The sequence below is a fragment of the Palaemon carinicauda genome, chromosome 44 (assembly GCF_036898095.1).
Source record: "Palaemon carinicauda isolate YSFRI2023 chromosome 44, ASM3689809v2, whole genome shotgun sequence".
NCBI lineage: Eukaryota > Metazoa > Arthropoda > Malacostraca > Decapoda > Palaemonidae > Palaemon > Palaemon carinicauda.
In genome coordinates, this window is record NC_090768.1 from 10,885,716 (window position 1) to 10,911,295 (window position 25,580).

At 44.7% G+C, this 25,580-nt stretch overlaps 1 protein-coding gene and 1 pseudogene across 7 annotated transcripts in view; both read right to left on the reverse strand.

Moving 5' to 3' along the window:
* LOC137634292 (peregrin-like) overlaps positions 1–23,704 on the reverse strand; it is a 228,618-nt gene extending 204,914 nt beyond the window's left edge. For 3 of the 7 annotated variants that reach the window (XM_068366628.1, XM_068366627.1, XM_068366625.1), the window contains exon 1: positions 23,543–23,702. The gene's annotated coding sequence lies outside the window, so the exon portion shown is untranslated. Of the gene's footprint in view, positions 1–22,336; positions 22,447–23,363; positions 23,452–23,542 lie in introns of those variants that run through there. The other 4 variants (XM_068366626.1, XM_068366622.1, XM_068366624.1 and 1 more) reach the window with 4 other exon arrangements.
* Positions 10,898–11,898, reverse strand: LOC137634216 (uncharacterized; annotated as a pseudogene).
* Positions 23,705–25,580: the final 1,876 nt, after the last annotated feature.

Sequence of the window (25,580 nt, forward strand, 5' to 3'; positions counted from 1 at the left end):
AGCGTTCTTGCACTTGCAGCGGTTTTTGCAGCCTTTCTTGCATCCGCAAGACACCAGCTCATAGCAGGCCTTGGATGCCTCAGGGAGTGTGGTCCAGAGTGGTGTGTAGAGCCCATCATCACTCCGATGCCAGCCCCAGTCTGTTGGTGGAGGGAGCACGGGCGTTGGTACCAATGCCTGGCCCCAGACATGACCACCCTGAAGGGCAGATCTCTTCACATGCTGCTCCAGAGCAGCGTAGGTTGGCGGGATGTTCTGAACAGAGTTCGTCTTTGCAAAGAGCTGCTTTCTCGCCTTGTTGACGTCCTTGCATTTGCTTGTGCGGTCATACAGGAGTATGACAAACCTCTCGATGACATGCATTGTATCCTCTTGGATGCTTGTGGGTGCATTTGCCAGACTCAGCAGGGCATCAGTGAGTTCTGGCAGCGTGTTCCATGTTGCCCAGGCAGATTTCTTCCCATGTCCGACGAAGGCTGACACAGTATCACACCCTGTGATGGCATGAAACATTGGAAGAGCACATGCCTTCTCTGGACCAAGGGAGGAAGCTATTTCTTGGCTGTGGTGGCACTTGGGTTGTGGTCAATGTTGTCCACAGCCGCAGTTGTGAACACATTGCTACGCAGGGTAGGCGGGCAGACCACTTCCTCTATGCGGTACAGCTGACACACGCTGTTTCCCATCTGGGCAGAAAGACGTAGGACTCTGTCATATGAGATGCTTAGGCCCAGAGAGAAGAGCTTGTCCACAAGTCCTCTCTTGCGTGTTTCAGCATACAGCATCAGCCCAACATAGGTTGGAAGAGGAGTTTCTTGAGACGTACTGTGTCTGACAGCTGGAGGCTCCTGTGTCTTGGTTGCTCCCTGCTTCCGACTTTGCTTGACACTGTTGAACTTGAGAAGCTGCGCAATGGAAAGAGCTGCTTGTGTTGAAGAGGAATGGCTTTGATTCTTGATGGTGGGGCCATCCAGCACCATATTTACCATTGCAACTAGTACGTTTGGCACAGAGTCCTCCTGACAGCCGCCCGGGAATGATCCACGGAATTGGTAAGTGTCTTCAAACATATATCGACGAACTATCTGTGCAGCACGCGCAAGGTGAACTGCCTCAGTGTCACAGTCTTGCTCGCAGGCTTTGCCTAGCGCTTCACCAATGTCTTCATCAAACGCTAGTAAAACATCTCGGCCTTTGCTGTGGGATCTCAGGCCTGGTATCTGGGCTAACAGGCGCTCTTTCAGCCTTGTGCTATTAACTTTCTGGCACAAAACAACCCCGAGCTGTTCCATTCTTGTTGTGTATAGCTTTACAAGTTCTGCGAGTCTGAAGACTGGGGTGGTGCCCTCTTCTAGGTGGGTTTCCTCGATATACAGGACCAGTTCAGCCAGTACGATTCTTGACATTACACCTTCATGGTCAGTTTTCTGCTCGGCTTCTACAGTGGTCTTTGCACGATAGTAAAGAGCCAACAAACACTTGGAATGGTACTTGGCCTCCAGAGCCACCATATCACCCATGCTGAGCCTGGCTATGAGTTCATTGTCCCCAACTTGCGCTGCACACTTCCGTACGCGTGTGTCCACCTGGAAGGTTGTTACTTCATGTAGGGTCTCTGTGCCAGACTTTCCACAGAAAAAGCAGGAGGTGCCGCTGGTAGTGGCTTCTGAAGAGTGTGTTCTGGCGCGCTTGGCCTGGACATTGTCAGTACTATCAAATGCTGAGCTGCTTGCGATGCGTCTCTTCTCTGCTCTTCGTAGCATTGTGTTATTGTATTTGAGCATACATGTTTTATGCCACTTGGCCTGGTGGGCAACCATTGTCGCCTCAACACCTTGTCCTTCATCTAGTCTCTGTAACTGAACAGTTCTTGGCAGTTCTCCGAGTTCATCAAATTTGACCAAGTTTGCAGCCATTGTCGTGTATCCACTCCCAGGGTCTCGGCGTTTAGACAGTACTGGGCAGACAAGTGACTCTGTTGTCTCCTCTTGACATACAAGACACAGCTTCCAGTTTGTCTCAGGAGGTGTTGTGGGAGTACGTTGCTCAAAAGTATCGACCAGTTGGAACTTCTTTGCCATGGCTGCAGTCTGGAACAACGCGTCTCTGATGTCAGGTGGTGCTGCTGCTGCCTCACCTGCAAAGACACAAAACACCACCATGTTACCACAAGTTACTACTACAAGCACCATGACTATCAACACTATACTATTACTGCAGCCGCCGTCACTGCCACCAACGCTGCCGCTGCAAAGTAAAATTCATTTTCTTGTGAAATGGTAGCCAAATTATTTGGTAAGCACAGAAGTATGTGTAATTGTACAATACTTATCACCTCTAGCACACTTATCACCTTTAGCATCCACAAAAAGACAAATTATGGTACATATTCAATGACGCTAATGGTAAATAGCGGCCATTTTGAAAAATGGCCGCCAAATGTGCTACGGGGAGAATCTTGAATGCCTCCATATCCAAAATTGTTCAGAATGTATTAATCCACATGTGTGCCAATTTTGGTGCTTTTAGAACAATTTGAACAATTGGTTTCATATTTCTTACTATGCCGCTGGGCTATTGGAGGCTCCGTTAGGAGTTGCAGAAGGTACGGGAACCATTCTGCGTGATGCCATAGCGGAGCTATGAGGGTCATTGAAAGATTGACCGATGTTCTGGTCTTGTTGAGTACCCTCCTCATCAGACAGAACGGGGGAAAGGCGTAAACGTCGATGTTGTCCCACCATTGTTGGAAAGCATCTTGCCAGAGAGCCTTGGGGTCCGGGACTGGGGAACAGTACAGCAGGAGCCTGAAGTTCAGGGCCGTTGCGAAGAGGTCCACAGTAGGAGAACTCCCCAAAGTTAGGACTTTATTGGCTATTAGATGATCCAAAGACCACTCGGTACTCACTATCTGACATGCTCTGCTCAGATTGTCGGCAAGCACATTCCTCTTGCCCAGAATGAAGCGTACCGATAGTGGTATCGAGTGGATTTCGGCCCATCTCAGTATCTCTACTGCTAGATGGGATAGTTGCTGCGAAAAAGTACCTCCTTGCTTTTTGATGTAGGCCACTACTGTGGTGTTGTCACTAATCACCACCACAGAGTGACTTGTCAGGTACTGTTGGAACTGTTGAAGGGCTAGAAAGACAGCCTTCATCTCTAAGAGAATTATGTGGAGGTACTTTTCTGACTCTGACCAGAGGCCTGAGGTTGTGTGGTGCAGCACGTGGGGCGCCCACCCTTTTTTTTGAAGCGTCTGAAAACAGCATCAAATCCGGGGGGAGGACAAGAAGACCCACTCCCTTTCGTAGGTTCTCGTTTGTCACTCACCACTGGAGGTCCATCAATTCCGCAGGTCCCATGGGGATCTGGATGTCAGGGGAGTCATAAGCTCGATTCCACCGGGACTTGAGTCGCCATTGGAGGGATCTCATCCTGAGGCGACCATTGGGAACTAGATGGGCCAGCGAAGAAAGGTGACTGAGGAGACGTAACCACGATTGGGCTGGAAGTTCTTCTCGTCTGAGAAAAGGTCTTGCGACCTTCCTCAACCTTGCTATCCTGTCGTCTGATAGGAAGGCTTTGTGGAGAGTGGTGTCTATAATCATGCCTAAGTATACCACTCTTTGAGTGGGAAGCAGGGAGGACTTCCTGAGGCAACCATTGGGAACTAGATGAGCCAGCGAAGAAAGTTCTTGCGACCTTCCTCAGCCTTGCTATCCTGTCGTCTGATGGGAAGGCTTTGTGGAGAGTGGTGTCTATAATCATGCCTAAGTATACCAGTCTTTGAGTGGGAAGCAGGGAGGACTTGAGATTTACCATGATCCCCAGATCTTGGCAAAGTCTCAGAAGTTTGTCTCGGTGTTGACACTGAGTCTGCTAGGATTAGCCAGTCGTCCAGATAACAGAGGAGACAGATGCCAATCCTGTGTGCCCAAGATGATACTAGGGTGAACACTCTGGTGAAGACTTGCGGTGCTGTGGAAAAACTGAAGCACAGCACCTTGAACTAGTATTTTCTGTTGTCCAGGCTGAATCTTAAGTACTTCCTTGAAGACGGATGGACTGGGATCTGGAAGTACGCGTCCTTTAGATCCAGTGTGCACATGAAGTCTTGTGGTCCTACTCCTAGTCTGGCCGTGTCTGCCGTCTCCATGTTGAACGGAGTTTGTTTGACAAACTTGTTCAGAGCTGAAAGGTCAATGACTGGTCTCCAGCCTCCAGACGCCTTCTTTACAAGAAAGGGTCGACTGAAGAAGCCCGGGGATCAGTCGAGCACCTCTTGGAGAGCGCCCTTCTTCAACAGGGTCTGGACTTCTGCCCGAAGGGCTTGCCCCTTGCCGATCCCATGGCAAGGGAGTTCAATGACACTGGATTCGTCGTCAGGGGAGGTGGAGATGTTATGAACGGGATGCGATATCCTAGACTGATCACTGAGATTGTCCAGGAATCGGGCCCGAGTTGCTTCCACCTGTTTGCGCAACTTTGTAGGCATCCCCCAACAGGTGGAAATGCAGGGGGACTGCCTATCCTAGCGTTTGAGGCCTCGGCTGCTCCCTCTAGGATTTTTGCCTCCCCTTGAAGACTTTTTGCCTTTCCTTTATTTGACAGGAAAGGGCTTAGACACCATCGTCTTCGCTGCAGTTGTCGTCGTAGTGATCTTGGCTGGACGGGACTGCTGTGGCGCTGGAGGCTCATAGAGCTTAGATGTTCCACATCCTTAGGCTCGAATAGAACAGACCCCTCCATGGAGGAATGTCTGAGCCTATTGATCTCGGCGCTAGGAACCTTCTGGTGGAATCTCTCAGCTACTGCATCCCGACATTTCAGGATGGTATTTGCCCACAATTTTGAGACTTGGTGGGACAGAAACTCAATTGTGTGAGTACCTGAGAGGAGGAAGGTTTCCACAGCTTTCCTAGTACGTTCCTTGGAGAAATCTTCAGAACGTATCAGGATACCTAAAGTCCCCAACCAGATATCGAGCCACGAAGTGGCTTGCATAGCACACTTTGTGACCTTCTCCTGGTTGAGGATCTCGGCTGCCGAGAACAAGACCTGCCGGTTGGAGTTTCTCTAAAGAGGGACTCCCCTTGTTAGCTTTTCCAGCGAGTGGTGAAGTGGAAGAGCTAAACAAGGCTCCTCCAGGATCTCAAAGTACCTCCTCTGCTATACGCGACAAGTTGGGAAGAGCTTGTTGGTGGTACCGGAACGGTTGGAGGAAGACATCTCGGAGAGCTGCTAGGCAATCTTGTCCCTGGTACTCTTTACCCCTTGAGACCAGGGCAGGGCTGCACTGGTCTTAGAGGGCTTCTGAGTACCAAAGACGTGGTCTAGGACCGTGTCTTTGCCCTCTCGAGGAGGGATCTCTAGGTCGGAAAACCCATTGAGATCCCTCTTTAGAGTCAGAACCTGCCTAAATGCATGTTCTGACTCATGCTGGTCTCCTGTTGTAGGACTTGCAGGAAAGTCTCCTTCTAACCCCAAAGACACTTCTTGGGGAGAATCGCGGACATTCCCTGAGTGGGTGGCTGGCTCCATCCTTGCCGTAGTGGAGGACTTAGGCTCTTTGGATTCCTTCCGGGGAAGGATGTAAGACTCCAACATTGATGAGGGTGGCATGTTCCTTCTAATCCCGGACTGTGTGGAACTCTCAGCGTGAAGAGAGGTTTCCTCCATTGGTGCGATGGGGGAAAATCTCTCTTCGCGTGATTCCCTTGGTGACGGGAGATCTTCGTCTGAAAGGGAAGGAGAGTCAGTCCGAGGAATAGGAGGAACCTGCCTTGAATGTCTGCGTGGAGTCAGTTTCGCCCTCGAGGAAGTGAAGCGTCCAGAGCTCCTCTTTTCCTTTTAAGAGGGGTAGAGGAAGCCATGGTTCCGTGTCCTAGCTCAGAGAGGACAGGCTTGAAAGCCTGAGTTACGGCTCTTAACCAGGGCTGTTGGCTGACAGACGCACTGTCAGACATACCCCCTGAAGGGAAAAGGACTGAAGGATCCTTGGGAGAATTCAGTGGAATAGGTGGGTTTGCCTTTGGTAGCTTTGGGATCCTGAACCCCTCTAGAAGTTTCCCTTCTCCCACAACGCGCGGTGGTATGCGCTTGCGGGGATGTGAATGAGGCGATGGCGACCTTGCAGGAAGTCGTTCCTTGTGATGCGCAGGCTCGCGCGCAGTAGAATATTGACGCTTGTGCGAGGGAGAATGATGGCGCTCGCGCGGGAAGAATATTGAAGCTCGCGCGCGGGAGACTGATGGCACGCGCGCGGGAGACTGATGGCACGCGCGCAGGAGAATCACGATGAGTGTGTTCGCACGCATCTGTCAAAGCCTTAGGGCGAGCGCGCAGGAGAATGTCCCCTAGCATGCGGGCACGCAGTAGATTCATGATGGGATCGTGGCGCGCAGGTGAGCCCTGGCACGTTGGTAAGGGAAGGCACGTGGGTGAGAGCAGCATAGCTGTCTCATCTACAAACTTGCTTGCAGGAGAAAGTTGGCGCGAAAGTTTTACCTGGCGCGTAAGATGGTGCGCAATATAGCGCTCAGGAGAGCGTGATGTTGGGCGCACAGGAGAATGATGGTGCGCGGGAGAGCACTGTTGCACAGGAGAATGATGGCGCGCAAGTAATTTGCGCGCAGGTGGGCGCTGGCACGTAGGAGATCGTTGGCGCGTATGCGCAGGGCGTGTGAGTGCAGGAGAGCCCTGGCGCGCAGGAGATCGTTGGCGTATGTGTGCATGTTGGCACGTAAGCACTTTAGGATGATGCCCTATGTTACAGCGAGCAGGATGAACAGCGCGCTGTAGTGATGAAGCCTGACGGGCTACTGATGAGCGCTTGTCAGGTTGTGTGGGCACGTTGACTGTTGGCGCGCAATATCGCATTCAGGTGGAGCCTTGTTAGGCCCATGCAGGAACGGCGTCGGCAGGTCTGTCGGGTGGAAGGTCGACGTGTCCTTTAAAAGGACGACCTTCCACCGAAGGAGATCGCGAACGATCTGCAGAGAGAGCCAGGACCAATGCAGGTGCAGTGATGGAAGATCGGTCTAGAGGCTCCTCTGCGGGGGACTGCATAGAAGACGTTGAACCAAAGAGGCGCCTCCTCACCGCAGACGAAGGAAGGCCTCTATGGCGAAGAGGAAGACGGATGCGCCCTCTGGGAGCCGTTGGATCAGCAAGCTGACCTTCAGCAGTCCTCCAAAGAGGAGTCTCTGTAAGTGAACTCCCCCGAGGGAGAGAAACACTAGCAGGAGAGACTGACGATGGACTTAGTTTCCCCCTCGTAAGATGATCAGGAACGGGGGAAACTAAGCCGTCAGCTACGGTAGAGTCTGGAGTGGAAGAGGAGATGGGTGAAACCGCATGGGATACCTCTGACACCACAACATCGACAAGAGACAGAGGATCAACCTCTGACGGTGACGACGATTGCTTGACAGCAGCACCCAGGCGGATATAATCAAGCAAAACCTCCTTGGAGGGCAAACCCGTAAGCCCTAAGGAGGACCAAAGCTAAAAAAGGGAAGTTAGTGACATGTCCTCCCCCGGGGGGAGAGGTGGAGCTGCATCGCTAGGGGAAGCAACGTCATCTCTCGAGACCCAAGGTTGGTTGGAAATAATTCATTCGGTCTAGGCTACCACTCGAGGTTCTCTCGAAAGAGACCGACCGAGTGGGAGCTTCGGAGGAGGTTTGGGCAACGGAAGAAGAGGCCTTGGGTTTTTCTTCCTTCAAAGGAGAAATATCCCGCTTGGACTTCTTCCGCCGTCGCGAAAACCTCTCCCACTGGGAGGCAGACCACTCCCTACACTTGTTGACACTATCACACCGTTGGCCCCTACAAGAAGGACAAAGGGCGTGAGGATCAGTCTCGACAGCTGACATGAACGTTCCACAGGGGCGGTCGGGAAAACCAGGGCAGGTGCACATGGTCGCAGAGGCCAACTTCACGTACATAATAACTAGAAAAAGAAAGAACAAAAAGCGTTAATGGCTACCAATATGACGGCGAGGATGAGAGGGGACACATCCGACCACCATCCGAGACGAGAGAAAAGTGAGCTCAAGCACAAGTGTATGAGGGGGGGGGGGGGGGGGGGGCGTAGCAAGCTACCCTCCCCTTACCCCCCCTAACTAGTGGTGTGAGTAGTAAACCCTACGCCAAAAGTAATACAGTACCCCTATTAAATAGCGTGGTTTGTGTTCCAGTTACGGAACAAATGACAAATTTGGAAGTATATTGTCCATTTTGATCGTAGGCAGTACTTTCTAGGGGGACAGGTGATGCATAAAGAGCTCAGGTTTATATGGTTACAAAAAATACATGTTACTGTACTTCCAAATTTGTCATTTGTTCCTACAAAAATACAAACCATTTGCTTTTTACTATGAAGACTGCCCTTTGGAGGGTAGAAGCCCACAATCCATCTAGCTGGAAACTTGACCTGGGGTACTACTTTGAGTTCGTAAGATCGTGAGAGAGGGGTACCCTTGACACTTCGCAAACTCTCTGTTCTGTTAAACTAGAGAGCTGATGGCCTGGCTAATCATGGTGAATGATACCCAGATAAGAATATTGTAGTATGAAGAGATATTTGTATGAAGAAACACAATTCTACCAAGGAAATGTAACGTCTATTCATTCTAAAAGGCAAGAATCAAGACAGTGAGGTAGTCTATCAAGGCTGCAACTGAGCCGGGTCTTTCCTCCCCAAGGTAAAGAGATATTGAGTGACTCAAAGCCTCTTCCCACATTATCAACATTAAAGGATAGACCACTTCACCTGATATGCACAGAAAGACAACCAACAAGGGTATCCAGCCATTTTTTGCCAGGGCACCAGCCACCCATTGAGATACTACCATTAGAGAGTTATGGGTTCTTTTGACTGGCCAGATAGTACTACATTGGATCCTTCTCTCAGGTTACGGTTCATTTTCCCTTTGCCTATACACTCACACACCGAATAGTCTGGCCTACTCTTTACATATTCTCCTCTGTCCTCATACACCTGACAACACTGAGATTACCAAACAATTCTTCTTATTGCACCATAATTGTTCAGTGGCCACTTTCCTCTTTGTAAGGGTAGAAGAGACTCTTTAGCTATGGGAAGCAGCTCTTCTAGGAGGACACTCCAAAATCAAACCACTGTCTTCTAATCTTGGGTAGTGCCATAGCCTCTGTACCATGGTCTTCAACTGTCTTGGGTTAGAGTTCTCTTGCTTGAAAGTACAGTACACTCGGACACACTGTTCTATCTCATATCTTATTTCTCTTCCTCTTGTTTTGTTACGGTTTTTATAGTTCATAAAGTGATATTTATTTTAATTTTGTTGCTCCTCTTAAAATATTTTATTTTTCCTTGTTCCCTTTCCTCACTGAGCTAATTTCCCTGTTAGAGCCCCTGGGCTTATAGCATCCTCCTTTTCCACTTAGGGTTGTAGCTTTGCAAGTAGTAGTAGTAGTAGTAGTAGTAGTAGTAGTAGTAGTAGTAGTAGTAGTAGTAGTAGTAGTAGTAGTAGTAGTAGTAGTAGTAATAATAATAATAATAATACTACTGCTTGCAAAAAGCCTCTCTGAGAAAGGAGATATTAGATAACCTCCATGTGTGAGGTTGTAAGAGCAGGTCAGGAAAGGAGTGAGAAGCTTTCTAGTAAGATTAAAGGTTGCTGCAAAGAATCCTGACCTGGCTTATTAAGTACTGAAGCCGAAAGATCAAAAGCACTATGCGTCTTCTCCACCTCACCGAGCAAAATTGAAGATAACACAACAAACTGGTGCTGCTATAATACATGGCCATAATTCTTTGTTATCGGAACCTCTGAAAACTTCAATAATGAAGGATAGGACTGGGAATAATCAGGAATCTGAAATGAAGGCTTCCACTTTTTGCCCTTTTTGGAGGAAAAAGCAGGAGGGGACCAACCCCTTTTAGCCTTCTTATGATGTCTACCATACTTGTCCCAATGGGAAGACGACCACTCCCGACAAGGGAATTTCATTGAGCATCTTTTACCACGAAACCCTGGTTACAAAGGATGGGGATCTACCTCTACCCGACTCATGAAGGGGCCAGAAGGGCGACCTTCTAGTCCAGGGCAGGTTTTCATACACCAATAACAAGCAAAGAGAAAGCACAAAAGCACAGCGTGGACCGCAATCGAGTAGCAGACGTCCAAACATCACAGCAACCAAGAGTAAAGTTAGAATTAAGCCGCAGGCTCCGACACACTTACTCGGTTAAGTGGGAACAGAGGTCAACCTTACAATGTTGCCAGACTCACATTACTTCTTAAATTTTGGTTAAAACAAAAAAAGCAACAGATTATATCTATACTGTAAGAGACGAGGGTTTATTTGCGGAGGAACAAATTATTATTACGGGCTTTGCACCAAGCATAAAAAATATTGTTACTGTGATAAGACTATGGAATACCTCCAATGATTGATAGAAATACACCTACTGTATTGGTTCCCAATAAATTAACGTCAATGGACTGTCACAAGTCTGACTATATCCTGCAGCACATTTACAAGAGGTCTGCAGTCACAGCAGTTCACAAGTTATGGTAATGCATTTCTTTAATCTGTTGCTATTCTGATAGCATGATGTACAATGACCAAGGAATCAACCTTGTCAGTTTAGGTAGGTGGGGGGGGTAAAATCTGCCAATAGATATAAAGTAAAGACACTACCAGGTGCTCTTCCAATGTGATCTACCGAAGGTTTGTGATCTACTATTGATCTACTGTTCATGGCATGTGATCTACTAGGAAAAAAGGTAGACAAAATAAAAATAAAAAGAATATATTATCAACTATATTTAATGAAATATTTTAAAAGGTAATAATAGACACTTAACGATAGCAAAAATGGAAAAAGGTAAAAATCAAGACATTTAACGATAGACCTCTCTAATATCATTTAAAAAGTCAGAATATAAATCTACTGATTCTTTTCTCATCGTTCTATAACAGTATTCATCCAGATGTGACAGAAGCATAGGTTTAGCGGTACCTCTCATCGTTTGCAAAATTTTGATTTTTGCATCTAACCACAATCTTTCAATTGATTGGGTATGCGTTCCAGTGTTAGGGTCAACGTAATGCCACTGATGGTTAACAGTGGAGTGTACAAATCCATGAGAATTCAAGGTGCTATAAGCCGGCCACTCATCTGAATGTATTACTGATCCTTGTGCACATTCACGAATTATTATTGGTAGAAATGTATTTTTGTCTCGACGATCAACATAAAAATAATGACGGTCAAGACCCTTCTTTAAACCGAACACCCAAGGGCCGTCAATCCTGTTGCCGTGCTTCCTATTATTTTCCATTTCTGCTTCACTGTCTGTTGATTCTGGGTCAAGATTTCCTTGAAGTAGTCTTCCACGGTTATATTTCCTCCTGCCAGCAAATCTAGCTTCATCTATCAGTATTGGCTCTGCAGTAGTCCCGACCATCAGACCTTTTTGTTGAACTATGTTAATACAAACTTCACGGCACACGTTATACCAGTCAACTAGTGTGGAATGAGATCGTCCAGTGATAACTTCAGCATATTTGATAGGGGTTTCACACACCAAAAAATACACACTATCCAGAATCTGGCATAAGGAAAGTTTGCAATTCGTCTTATTAATTAAATCAGAGTAATGAAAAAACTGTTTCCAGTACAAGCACTTTTAAAAGTTTGACATCCTTTCACTGGACATCTCATTACAGGTACAAAACTTCCTTTCTCTTTACGTCTTTTATTTTTCATAACACTTCCACACTTATCACAATTAATGGCAACAACTTCAGAATCATCCAATAAATTCTTTTCACGTAAGTAGGCTACAGCTGTTTCTTCATTATAAATAACGCTCCTTACAAACTCTGCATGAGTCCACATTATATGGGTTGTATTCCAAATAAATATTTCAAAAGGGTATTTCAAATTTAACTTTTGAAGATTGTTTGGTTTATACTAGAATGCTGACTAGATATTTTGCTATGTTTAATGGTTAATAATGGATAGTTAATGGGTAAACAACTACGTGGTTTAAAAACCCTGTAGTTTGCAAGTTTGTTGGGGAAATATGGGTTGTTATTGTGTAGATCACACATTGGAATGTAAACAACTCAGTAGATCACATATTGGAAGAGAAACAACCCAGTAGATCACATATTGGAAGAGAAACAACCCGGTAGATCATATATTGGAAGAGAAACAACCCGGTAGATCATATATTGGAAGAGAAACAACCCGGTAGATCACATATTGGAAGAGAAACAACCCAGTAGATCACATATTGGAAGAGAAACAACCCGGTAGATCACATATTGGAAGAGAAACAACCCGGTAAATCACATACTGGAAGAGAAACAACCCGGTAGATCACATATTGGAAGAGAAACAACCCGGTAGATCACATATTGGAAGAGAAACAACTCGGTAGATCACATACTGGAAGAGCACCCACTACCATATATCATAAGTAGGGTTATGGATGAAACAAGAGGTTGCGATGTTAAACTACCACTAGTGCCTATATAACAAGGTAAATAATTATACAGTTAATGTATTACCTTAACCAGGCTACATCTACCACCTAAATTATTGCAAATATGAATACTATGTTAAGTCTATGTAATAATGGATCCTTCATTTAATTTAATTGCAACTGGAAAAATGAAATGGTTCTCATCAAGGATGTAAGTTAGCCTCTCAAAGTTAAGGCTGTCTATGATCAAATCCGCTTCAGTAAGTGTATAAATGTAACTAAGTGCTTTGATGTGTAAGCTTTATTCACATTGTTCAAGCCATGTACAGTACAAAGAGGCGAGAGGGGAAAGGACTGTAACTCACCATGTTTACACTTGAAATGCCCTAATTATCCCTTTTAAAAGGTATCCCCTTGTAATAATTAATAATGCACATATTGTTGTAATACTTAACAGCATTCTTTCGCGTTTATACCTTGAAGTAACAGCAAATTAGTCAGCCCTCGGTCTTCGCATATACAGTCATTAGGGATACAGAGAACCGCATAAATTGAATAAAAAATCATGCATTCACGATTTCAAGACAAATGGTCTCTGGACCTGACAATTTCAAACCGACCGCGCTCCCTGGCACCCGGTGTGACGGTCTGAACGATCCCCCGGTCTCAGAATTCTCCTTGATAATCTGCGCATGTGCGAACATTACCGTTTACCAGTGCATACAAGGTTGATGTTTTATTTTCCCGTAATGTTAGCGTGCGCAGCTCAACATTACTGCCTGCCAGTACATACGAGCTTGATGTTTTATTTTCAAGCGAGCGAAGCGAGCTATTGGTGGAAAAGAACCATTATACAATGTCAAGGAGAATTCCGAGACCGGGGGATCGTTCAGACTGTCACACCGGCATCCTTCGCGCTATTCCCCTCTCCGCACAACACAACACCCCATCTCTCGCTCACTCGCCCTTAGTCTTGCATCTCTTCTCGCATGTGCATCTCACGCTTTAGTCCTTTTTGTGCAGAATCATATTTTAATGTAAAAAGTTATATAAACAAAATTTTCATATCCAGTGAGCTTATAGTTATTTTAGTATAAAAATGATATTTTAATTATAAAATAAATTTTTGAATATACTTACCCGGTGAATATTTAATAGCTGCTGCTCCGGCGGCTCGACAGAAAAACACAAAAACTCGCGAGCGATCGCTATGAAGGTTGCGGGTGTGCCCACCAGCGCCAACTATCGGCCAGATACCGCATATGCATGTAAACAGCTCCAATTCTTCTCATCCCGCTGGGTCTCTATCGGGGAGGAAGGGAGGGCCTTTAATTTATATATTCACCGGGTAAGTAGAGTATATTCAAGAATTTATTTTATAATTAAAATATCATTTTTGAATATCTAACTTAGCCGGTGAATATATAATAGCTGATTCACACCCATGGTGGTGGGTAGAGACCAGAGTTAATTAAGTTTACAGCGTATATGCTTAGAGTTTTTGACAGTTATATCATAACAAAACCCAAATATATAGGTACCTGGTAAGGAAGTTGACTTAGACGATTACTCTGCCTTGTTAGTCTGTCTTCCTCACGAAGCCCAGCGATCCTCTTAGGATGCTGAAAGACTCCCAGGAGCTGAAGTATCAAGGGCTGCAACCCATACAACAGGACCTCATCAAATCCCTAATCTGGGCGCTCTCAAGAAATGACATTTGACCACCCGCCAAATCAACCAGGATGCGAAAGGCTTCTTAGCCTTCCGTACAACCCAAAAACAAGATTAAAAACATTTCAAGAGACAGATTAAAAGGATATTGGAATTAGGGTAATGTAGTGGTAGAACCCTCACCCACTACTGCACTCGCTGCAACGAATGGACCCAGTGTGTAGCAGTCCTCGTAAAGAGTCTGGACATCTTTTAAGTAAAATGACGCGAATACCGACTTGCTTCTCCAAAAGGTCGCGTCCATAATACTTTGCAGAGATCTATTTTGCTTAAAGGCCACGGAAGTTGCTATAGCTCTTACTTCGTGTGTCTTAACCTTAAGCAAGCACCGGTCTTTTTCATTCAAGTGAGAATGAGCCTCTCGTATTAAAAATCTGATAAAATATGACAAAGCATTCTTTGACATAGGCAATGATGGTTTCTTAACTGAGCACCATAATGCCTCAGATCCACCTCGTAAGGACTTAGTACGGGCTAAGTAGAACTTAAGAGCTCTAACTGGACACAGCACTCTTTCAAGTTCGTTGCCTACGATCTCTGATAGGCAAGGTATATCAAAAGACTTAGGCCAAGGACGAGAAGGCAGTTCAATTTTGGCCAGGAAACCAAGTTGAAGTGAACATGTGGCTTTTTCTGTAGAAAAGCCGATGTTCTTACTGAAGGCATGAAGTTCACTGACCCTTTTAGCCGAAGCCAAGCACACTAGGAAAAGCGTCTTGAGGGTGAGATCCTTCAGGGAGGGTGAGATCCTTCAGGGAGGCTGAATGTAATGGCTCAAACCTGTCTGACATGAGGAACCTTAGGACCACGTCTAAGTTCCATCCAGGAGTTGCCAAACAACGTTCCTTAGAGGTCTCGAAAGACTTAAGGAGATCTTGGAGATCTTTATTGTTGGAAAGATCTAAGCCTCTATGACGAAAGACCGAAGCCAACATGCTCCTGTAGCCCTTAATCGTGGGAGCTGAGAGGGAGCGAACATTTCTCAGATGTAAAAGAAAATCTGCGATTTGGGCTACAGAGGTACTGGAAGAGGACACAGATGCTGACTTGCACCAGTCTCGAAAGACTTCCCACTTCGACTGGTATACTCTGATGGTAGAAGCTCTCCTAGCTCTCGCAATCGCACTGGCTGCCTCCTTCGAAAAGCCTCGAGCTCTTGAGTCTCTCGATAGTCTGAAGGCAGTCAGACGAAGCGCGGGGAGGCTTTGATGAACATTCTTTACGTGGGGCTGACGTAATAGATCTACCCTTAGAGGAAGACTACTTGGAATGTCTACCAGCCATTGAAGTACCTCGGTGAACCACTCTCTCGCGGGCCAGAGGGGAGCAACCAACGTCAACCTTGTCCCTTCGTGAGAGGCGAACTTCTGCAGTACCTTGTTGACTATCTTGAATGGTGGGAATGCATATAAGTCCAGATGAGACCAATCCAGTAGAAACGCGTCTATGTGTATTGCTTCTGGATCTGGGACTGGTGAGCAATATATTGGTAACCTCTTGGTCAACGAGGTGGCAAAGAGGTCTATGGTGGGTTGACCCCAAGTCGCCCAAAGACTCTTGCACACGTCCTTGTGGAGGGTCCATTCCGTGGGTATCACCTGACCCCTCCGACTGAGACAGTCTGCCAAGACGTTCAAGTCCCCCTGGATAAATCTCGTCAACAGGGAGATGCCTCGATTTCTTGACCAAATGAGAAGGTCCCTTGCGATCTCGTACAGCGTGAGGGAGTGTGTGCCTCCTTGCTTGGAGATGTACGCCAAAGCTGTGGTATTGTCTGAGTTGACCTCTACCACTTTGTTTCGAAGAAGGCTTTCGAATTTCATCAAGGCCAAGTGGACTGCCAATAGCTCCTTGCCGTTGATGTGCATGCTCTTCTGACTTGAGGTCCACAGACCTGAGCATTCCCGACCGTCCAGGGTCGCACCCCAACCCAAATCCGACGCGTCTGAGAACAACACGTGGTTTGGGTTCTTGACTGCTAGGGATAGTCCCTCTCTCAGACTGATATTGCTGTCCCACCATTTCAGGCATGCCTTTACTGGTTCGGAGACCGGGATTGATACCGTCTCTAACGTCTTGTCCTTGTTCCAGTGAGAGGCTAGATGGAACTGGAGAGGCCGAAGGTGTAATGTTACTCCTCTATGTAAATGTGTTTGTGGTAGCTCAAGTCCCACTGATTACCGCCCAATTTCCATAACTCCCATATTATCTAAAGTTTTTGAACGTCTTCTGGCAAAACGTCTTAATAGGTTTGCTGAAGGTAATCATCTATTCCCTAGTTTGCAATTTGGTTTTCGGAAAGGCCTTGGAGCATGTGATGCCCTTCTTACAATCTCCAATGCAGTACAGAAATCCCTTGATTGTGGTCGGGAAGTTCGTATGATTGGCCTTGATTTTAGTGCTGCCTTTGACCGTGTTAATCATGAGGCCCTTGTTTTCAAACTGAAACTGTTGGGAGTGGGTGGGTCGTTTCTTAGCATTATTATTGATTTTTTAAGTAGTAGATCTCAAAGAGTTGTTGTTGATGGGCACCATAGTGAGTATAGGAATGTGATATCCGGTGTTCCACAGGGTAGTGTTCTTGGCCCATTACTTTTCATACTATATACACATGACATGTGGTTTGGCCTAGAAAATAAGCTTGTTGCATATGCAGATGATGCTACTCTCTTTGCATCAATTCCATCCCCTGAATGTAGATCTGGGGTTGGTGAATCCCTTAATAGAGATTTAGCTAAAATTAGTGCATGGTGCAAATTATGGGGTATGAAGTTGAATCCTAACAAAACTCAAAGTATGATTGTAAGTAGGTCAAGGACGGTGGCTCCTCAACATCCGGATCTCAGTATTGATAATGTTTCTTTAAATTTGTATGACTCTTTCAAAATTTTAGGCGTGATTCTTGACAGCAAATTTACTTTTGAGAAACATATAAGGTCTGTGTCTTCTTCAATTGCACAAAAAATTGGCTTATTGAGAAAGTCTTTTAAGATATTCGGTGATCAATCTATTCTGAAGAAGTGTTTTAATTCTTTTATTCTACCTTGTTTTGAGTATTGTTCTCCTGTCTGGTCTTCAGCTGCTGATTCTCATCTTAATTTGTTGGACAGAAACTTACGGTCTATTAAATTTCTTATTCCTGATCTAGATATTAATCTCTGGCACCGTCGATCAATTAGTTCATTATGCATGTTGCATAAGATTTTTCATAACTCTGACCATCCTTTACATTCAGATCTCCCTGGACAATTCTATCCTGTTCGTAATACTAGGCAGGCAGTTAATTCTAATAGCCAGGCCTTCTCCATCATAAGACTCAATACTACGCAGTACTCTAGAAGTTTTATTCCAGCTGTTACCAAGTTGTGGAATGATCTTCCTAATCGGGTTGTTGAATCAGTAGAACTTCAAAAGTTCAAAGTTGGAGCAAATGCTTTTTTGTTGACCAGACGGACATGAGTCTTTTTATAGTTTATATATGACATTTTTGTTGTTGACGTTGTTAATAGTTTATATATGATATATCTCTTTTGACATTACTTTTTTTAGAATGATTTATTGTTAATTTGTTCTCTTCAGTTATTTATTTCCTTATTTCCTTTCCTCACTGGGCTATTTTTCCCTATTGGAGCCCCTGGGCTTATAGCATCTTGCTTTTCCAATTAGGGTTGTAGCTTGGATAGTAATAATAATAATAATAATAATAGCGAGACAAACTGCTCCAGGGATGATAGAGTCCCTACGAGACTCATCCAAATCCTGACTGAACAACGTTCTCTTTTCAGCATTAGTTGGACTTTTTCTATTCGGGTGGCAGACGGAAAAGCCCGAAAAACTGGACTGCGAATCTCCATCCCCAAATATAGAATAGTCTGGGATGGGATCAGTTGGGACTTTTCTAGGTTGACCAAAAGTCCCAATTCCTTGGTCAGACCCAACGTCCAATGTAGATCCTGCAGACAGCGATGACTGGACGATGCTCTGAGAAGCCAGTCGTCCAAGTACAGGGAGGCTCGGATACCCGATAGATGGAGGAATTTTGCCACATTCCTCATGAGCCTCGTAAACACGAGAGGAGCAGGACTGAGGCCAAAGCACAGGGCCCGAAACTGGTATACCACATTCCTGAAAACAAACCTCAGAAACGGTTGGGAATCCGGGTGTATAGGAATGTGGAAGTACGCATCTCGTAGGTCGAGAGAGACCATCCAGTCTCCCTCTCTGACCGCTGCTAAGACGGACTTCGTGGTCTCCATAGTGAACTTTGTTTTCGTAACAAAAACGTTGAGCGCACTGACGTCTAGCACCGGTCTCCAACCTCCTGTATGCTTTGGGACTAGGAAGAGACGGTTGTAAAACCCCGGTGATTGAAGGTCCGAGACTTTCACCACCGCTCCCTTCTCTAGCAACAGACACACTTCTTGGTTTAGGGCTTGTCTCTTTGACTCCTCTCGGTACCTGGGAGAGAGGTCTATGGGAGTTGTCACTAGAGGAGGTTTGCGTACAAACGGTATTTTGTACCCCTCTCTGAGCAACCGAACAGACTCTTGGTCTGCACCCCTCTTCTCCCAGGCCTGCCAGAAGCTCTTCAATCTGGCACCTACGCTGTCTGAGGCTGTGGGCAGTCAGACTCTGCCACGTGAGGACTTGGCTCCTCTCTTCTTACCTCTCTTTCCCTCGGCACGAGCACTTCCCCTGCTGGGAGCTCTGCCACGAAAGGGCGGGATAAATCTGGATGCCTGAGTCTCGATCCTGGGTCTTACAGCAAAGGATGTTGAAGGAGCCCCTTTGCGAGCAGAGGACGCCATCAGGTCATGGGTATCCTTCTGCACAAGCGAAGAAGCTATATCCTTAACCAGTTGTTGCGGAAACAAGGACGCTGATAAGGGAGCAAAGAGCAGTTCTGATCTCTGACAGGGAGTAACTCCTGCCGAAAGAAAAGAGCAAAGGGTTTCTCGCTTCTTTAAGACTCCCGACGTAAAGGTGGAGGCGAGCTCATTGGAGCCATCGCGGATGGCTTTATCCATACATGACATGATAAGTAAGGAAACATCTTGGTCGGCAGACGAGATCTTCCTACTTAAAGCTCCTAATGACCAGTCAAGAAAGTTAAATACTTCAAAGGCCCTGTATACGCCTTTAAGCAGATGGTCAAGGTCCGAGGAGGACCAACTAATCTTCGAGCGTCTCATGGCCAGGCGACGGGGAGAGTCTACGAGGCTTGAGAAGTCACCCTGGGCAGAGGCAGGGACTCCCAAGCCGAGAACTTCTCCCGTGTCATACCAGACGCTCGATCTAGAAGCAAGCTTAGAAGGAGGGAAGGCAAAGGCCGTCTTCCCCAAACTCCTCCTGGTATCCAACCAGTCGCCTAAAAGACGTAAAGCCCTCTTGGAAGAGCGAGAAAGCACTAGCTTAGTAAAGGCTGGCTTGGTAGCAGGTAAGCCTAGAGCAAACTCAGACGGTGGCGAACGAGGAGCAACGGCAACAAAGTGATTGGGAAAAAGATCCTTGAAAATCAACATGATCTTCTTAAAGTCCATCGAAGGAGGAACCGCCTTAGGTTCATCTACATCTGAAGGATTATCATCAGGATGAGGATCAGCAACGTCCTCATCTGAAGGATCTTCGTCCGATAACTGCTGAGTTACAAGCAAAGGGGAAACCTGCCCTGGTGGCAATGCTTGACATGCAGAGTCCACACGCACTGGTGCATCAGTAGCAGTCCAGGACGCTACGTCATGTAACTGCTTAACAGCCTGACTGTCAACAACAACAGGAGCGGGAGGACGCTCGACGTCAACTCGAGACTGCCTTGACTGCCTAGACTGAGCAGTCAAAACAACTCTAGACTGCGGTGCTTGACGCTCAGCGTCAAAACAAGTCAACTTCGCTGGTTGGCGAACGTCCTGAACGTCAACAAGAGCATTAGGAAGCGGCTGAACGTCCACATGCGGCTGAAAGTCAACACGGGACTGCATCGAGTGAGGCTCTACAAAACGTGACTGACGTGACTTAGTAACGCCAACGTCAACAGGACGAGCAAAGGCTCGTTTGGGCGGCTGACGGCCAGGATCTCGATCAGCTAAGCGGCGAGGATCATCGTGAACCTTTTCAGCAGAATAGTCCTCCATAAGAGAGGCAAGCTTAATCTGCATGTCTTGCAGTACAACCCATTTAGGATCAACGGGAATGGGTGCGGTAAGAGACGAGGGTAACGTCTGCGACTGCAAAACCTTGCCTACACCAAGACTCTCGGAGCCTGTGTTACGTTTCTGTTTAGGCGGCGAGCAGTCTTCCGATGACTGCACAGGGTCAGAGCTGTCCCAATGGCTACAACCAGGACGCTGGACCTGTCCTGAAGGGACTGACTTTCGCTTTAAGGGCCTCGAAACCTTGCTCCACGGTTTCTTACACGAAAAGCCTTCAGATGACGAGGAGAAAACCGTCTCGCTCGTCTTATGGTAGGGGCGGTCTTGATGAGACACGCCTGAAACCATAGAGGGAACGTCTGTTCGCTGATTAAAGCCTCTCAAACCCATAAGTCCTACGACATTACTTCTCCCTGGGGCTTGGGAGCTTGCAAGAGGTCTCGGACTAGGCGAACGACAGGCACGAACAGACGAACCCTCGGTCGCAACACTGAAAACACTTTGCGCACTAATCACTTTCCCACGATTTTCCAATGTGGCACTCTGACACTTTAACTCTTTAACGTCCGCCATGAGTTGATTACGGTCTGTAGCTAACGACTCAACTCTCTCGCCCAAAGCATGAATGGCACGTAACATATCCCGCATTGATGGTTCCTGAGTGCTAGTAGAGGGTTCAGGCACAACTACTACAGGGGAAGGATTAGGTTCAGGGGCATGGGAGGAGGAAAATTCTAACGATCTAGAGGAACTTCTCCTCACCCTATCTCTCTCTAGCTTACGAGAATACTTGTCAAACTCAAGCCAATCGAATTCCGAAAGGCCCACGCACTCCTCACACCGATCTCCTAATTGACAGGTTTTACCCCGACAATTACAACACACAGTATGTGGGTCGAGAGAGGCCTTTGGAAGACGCTTATTGCAATCCCTAGCATTACACTTACGAAATCTAGGAATTGGAGAAGGGTCAGCCATTTTGAAAAAGTCAAAGAAAGTCCAAAAAACAATCCAAAGTCATCAACAATTAAATCTGTCCAAAAAAGAGTTCAAGAGTTTAAGTTGAAGATAAAACACCTGCACTGCGAAAGCTCAAACCAAAATGAAGTACTTCACCAAGTCTGTTGAAAAACTCCAGGTTAACAGCGAGTAATGGTACGTCTTGTCGATCAGACCGACAGAGAAGAATTGGAGCTGTTTACATGCATATGCGGTATCTGGCCGATAGTTGGCGCTGGTGGGCACACCCGCAACCTTCATAGCGATCGCTCGCGAGTTTTTGTGTTTTTCTGTCGAGCCGCCGGAGCAGCAGCTATTATATATTCACCGGCTAAGTTAAATATTTAAAATGTGATACATCCATTACGCTACCCAACATGCTAAACAGCCGATAACTCAAGAGTTGCATCATGATTCAGACTTATTGAATAAAACTTCATTGAAAAAGTGATGTATTTTTTCATTCAGTTTTTAATTTTCTTAGTGTATTCATTGTGTAATACTCTAGTGTTGTTATTATATTAACTAATGTAAGTACTGTATACTAAATGCTGTATTTTACAATAGTAATGTGGATATAGGCTACATCACCTACATGTACGGTAAGTCCGAACAGCGCGAGTCAACCTACCGAAAACAGTGAACACTTACGAGTGTTACCTTAGCTAATTAAGCTGTAGTTTAGTGATAGTACTGTACATTTATTACAGTAACATACACTACAGCATCAGCGAGTGTTATATTAGATAGGAACATCTATGTTTTCGTCACATTACATTATTAAAGCATGTGTGTTATATGTAGTGCAGTCGTATGTATATGTGTTATGTATAATGCAGCCATGCGTACATGTGTTATGATTAGTGCAATTGTACGTACATGAGTGTATATGTACTGTACACTAAGTGAAGTGTTCATACCATAATACAATACTTATACTGTGAAAGAAGCAAAGTAAATACAATACCAGGTAGTACAGTGTGTTATTCGACCATGTGAAGGTAATGGGCAGCGAGTAGTTGAGCGAGAAGTTAACCCAACCTATGGCCATAAGTAATCGTGGATTCTCTCTTTTCGCGCCAGTCTCAGTTACCTAACCACACAAATAAATTACTAGGCTGTCTGGGAAGGTGAATAATGTGTTTGACACAAGATTACTGGCAAAAGTTAAATTTTGCATTACAAGGATCAAGTTTAGGAAAGAATAAAAAACAGTTCTAGAAGGAAAAATCATGGAAGGAATCCACTATAAATAAGTGGCTTGCACAATATATTCACCTACAGTTTAAAAACTAGGAAATATAGAAAAATCTACAGGAATCAGCCTGTCCCTAAACTTTAAATACAAAATCGTATAGTCGTTCATTTCCAACGAGTACCAGTTCTTCATAAGAATAGGCCTAGGTTATTAGTCAATTCGATGACATTGTTTGAATTATGTGCATTAAACTCTCGAGCTAATTGTCCTAAATGAAGGGTAATTTTCTATCGAAGAGAGCGTAATTTTTTCTATAAGAAAAAGTAGTTGTTTTCCTAGGTTACATCGCCCTGTAACACACTACAATGAAACCAGTGTGGCCTCCGAATGTAAGAAATGGGAAATGATATATCAATACACGAAGTAATACCATAAAATGATATCTAGGCTAACCTACGGTATCGAATATGAGTGTATTAAATTTATCGGCAGTATCAAAGGTATTTAACCTACAGTACCCTGCCATAAACTTCAACGAATAAACTTGATGTCATGCTACATATTACCTGCTAATGGTATGTTAGCAAAAGCCTCATGCTCTTTACCTAACGTAACACAGGATTGCAAAATTAAAAAGAAAATTAGTACTATTTACGATACCATCGATGGGCTGCAGTTGCATTGTTTAAGATACCGGTAGGGTAAATGGCTCTATAAAAATTAAGGGAAGATTTTGTCACAATAGCAATGTAATATATTACGTGAACTTTCTTTCACTCAATGTAGCAACACTTACGGTAAACGACACCAACAAGAACTCGCCCATGAATGTTTGGAGAAGACTGTGGCAGCTTTGTCTTCACCCCTACTTACAGCGATGTAAGTTTGGTTTGAAACTGTTGAAACATAACAAACCTCTAAAGAATATAGCCTTCAAATAGTATCGCTCGACTCCTTAAAGCACACGAGATTTACCTTTGCGTTGTATGAAGAGCAATAAAGGGAATAAATATCAAAGTGTGGATCGATGCTTGTAGGGCACCGCCACCGCCATTGTTCACCAAAACAACTTTTCTGACTGAGAGCTCTGTTGAGTCTGCTCGTCGACCAATCAGCGAGCAACATTCACATCCCGCCAAATGCAAATGCAAGAAACTTCTATTAATGACATTTCTTCTTCTTCTCCACCTTGATATTTCTTTGTTAAGTCTCTCTCTCTCTCTCTCTCTCTCTCTCTCTCTCTCTCTCTCTCTCTCTCTCTCTCTCTCTCTCTCTCTCTCTCTACAAATAGCAGATGTCGATTTGCAATGTTCATTGCTCTAACATATTTCCTTCATGACAGTTGCTTGATCGGTGCATGTGTGCAACAGGAAAAATCAATAAAGGAATAAAACTATTTCAAAAGGCCATTCATTCCTCAGAAGAGGATGATTTTTACGGTGAAGATTATACTTAATATTTAGTTAATCTTTTATCTCATTTCCTGAAAAGAAAAATTCATATTTGTTTCAGCTTTAAAATGCAGAATACGGGGTCCTACAACCCTCTTTTAAATAATCGATACATTCTTCAATAAGAGGGGGGCAAATGGAGAGAGAATTTACAAAAGTGTAAATTATAGTTTCACATTCGTTTGCTTTGATCCTATGTTAACATATATACATAGTAGGAGATAACGATTCGCCACTAAATATATGAAATTTCAAACTTGTGTATAATATACAGATATATGTATATGTATATTCTTGTTCAAAATTCCAAAAGCAAAATTCTCCCCACAAAGATCACGAAAGTACGCTGCAATTTGACATTTTCAGTAGTGGAAGTATTGATCGTGGGGTGGTCATTTGTCCGAACAGAGGAAGTGGTCGGATGGACAAATGGGGGATGAGGGGTTGACGGTAGATATTTATGCATAGAGGGAGGGAGTTGAAAGCATAAGGGGGTGGGTTGCAAGGAAAACCAGATGATGCTGGTCGTTTTTTTAACAACATAAATGTTTAAGCATAAAGTTTTTTACATAGGAAAAATAGATGTCACGGAACCAGAACCTTGACTTGCTTACTTATTTATGACGATTTAAATCCCGCTGTCATTAATCATGCAAGACTCGAAGGGAGAATTTATCCTAGATGTGGCAATGCAACCGCAACAAAGAATGTAGGGAAGATGGAAGGGGAATGTTGTAGGGGAAAACGGGAGCGAGTTGAAGCAACCCCTTTCTGATTGACACTGCATGTTCACATCTGCTATAAGAGTAGAATGGAGAGCAATTGCGTCCTTCTTTTCTTTCTATATTATGCTTTATTGTATTCACTATGAATACTTACCACACATCAAAGCCTTCACTACTGGAAATAATATGGCATAGTATATTTCCCTAGGTCATATAATATATTCAACACAAAGTATTGTTTCCTCCAGGGTTATTATCCTTACAGAAAAGATGGTCAATGCATTAATTTATTGATATTAAATCTTGTTGCCAGCAATAAAAAAAACGCCTGCAGGTAATATTAACATCAAAATACAATGTAAATTACTTTTATTTATTTTTCTTAAACACATAAAGCAACAAGGGTAAAAAAAAAAAATCTTGGCTACCGTCTATGAAAAAAATATGTACTGTAAATGTTTTATGCCGATTTCGAGTCATTCTAAAGGCAAACTAAATATCAAACCTTTTGGTTCTGTCACAAAGATCACTGTCACAATTTCAAAACTTACGTAGCCAAAAGTGGAATGAAAATGTTTTCTTTTACTGGTCTAGCCTCACCAAAAACAGTCTGATAATCCCACTCTGTTGACTTTAGCAATGGATTACAGTATTTATTTGATGAAGTTATTCGTAATATATATATATATATATATATATATATATATATATATATATATATATATATATATATATATATATATATATATATATATATATACAGGAAAACTTCTACGACCATTAGAGAAAAACATAAAACACACACACACACATATATATGTGTATATATATATATAT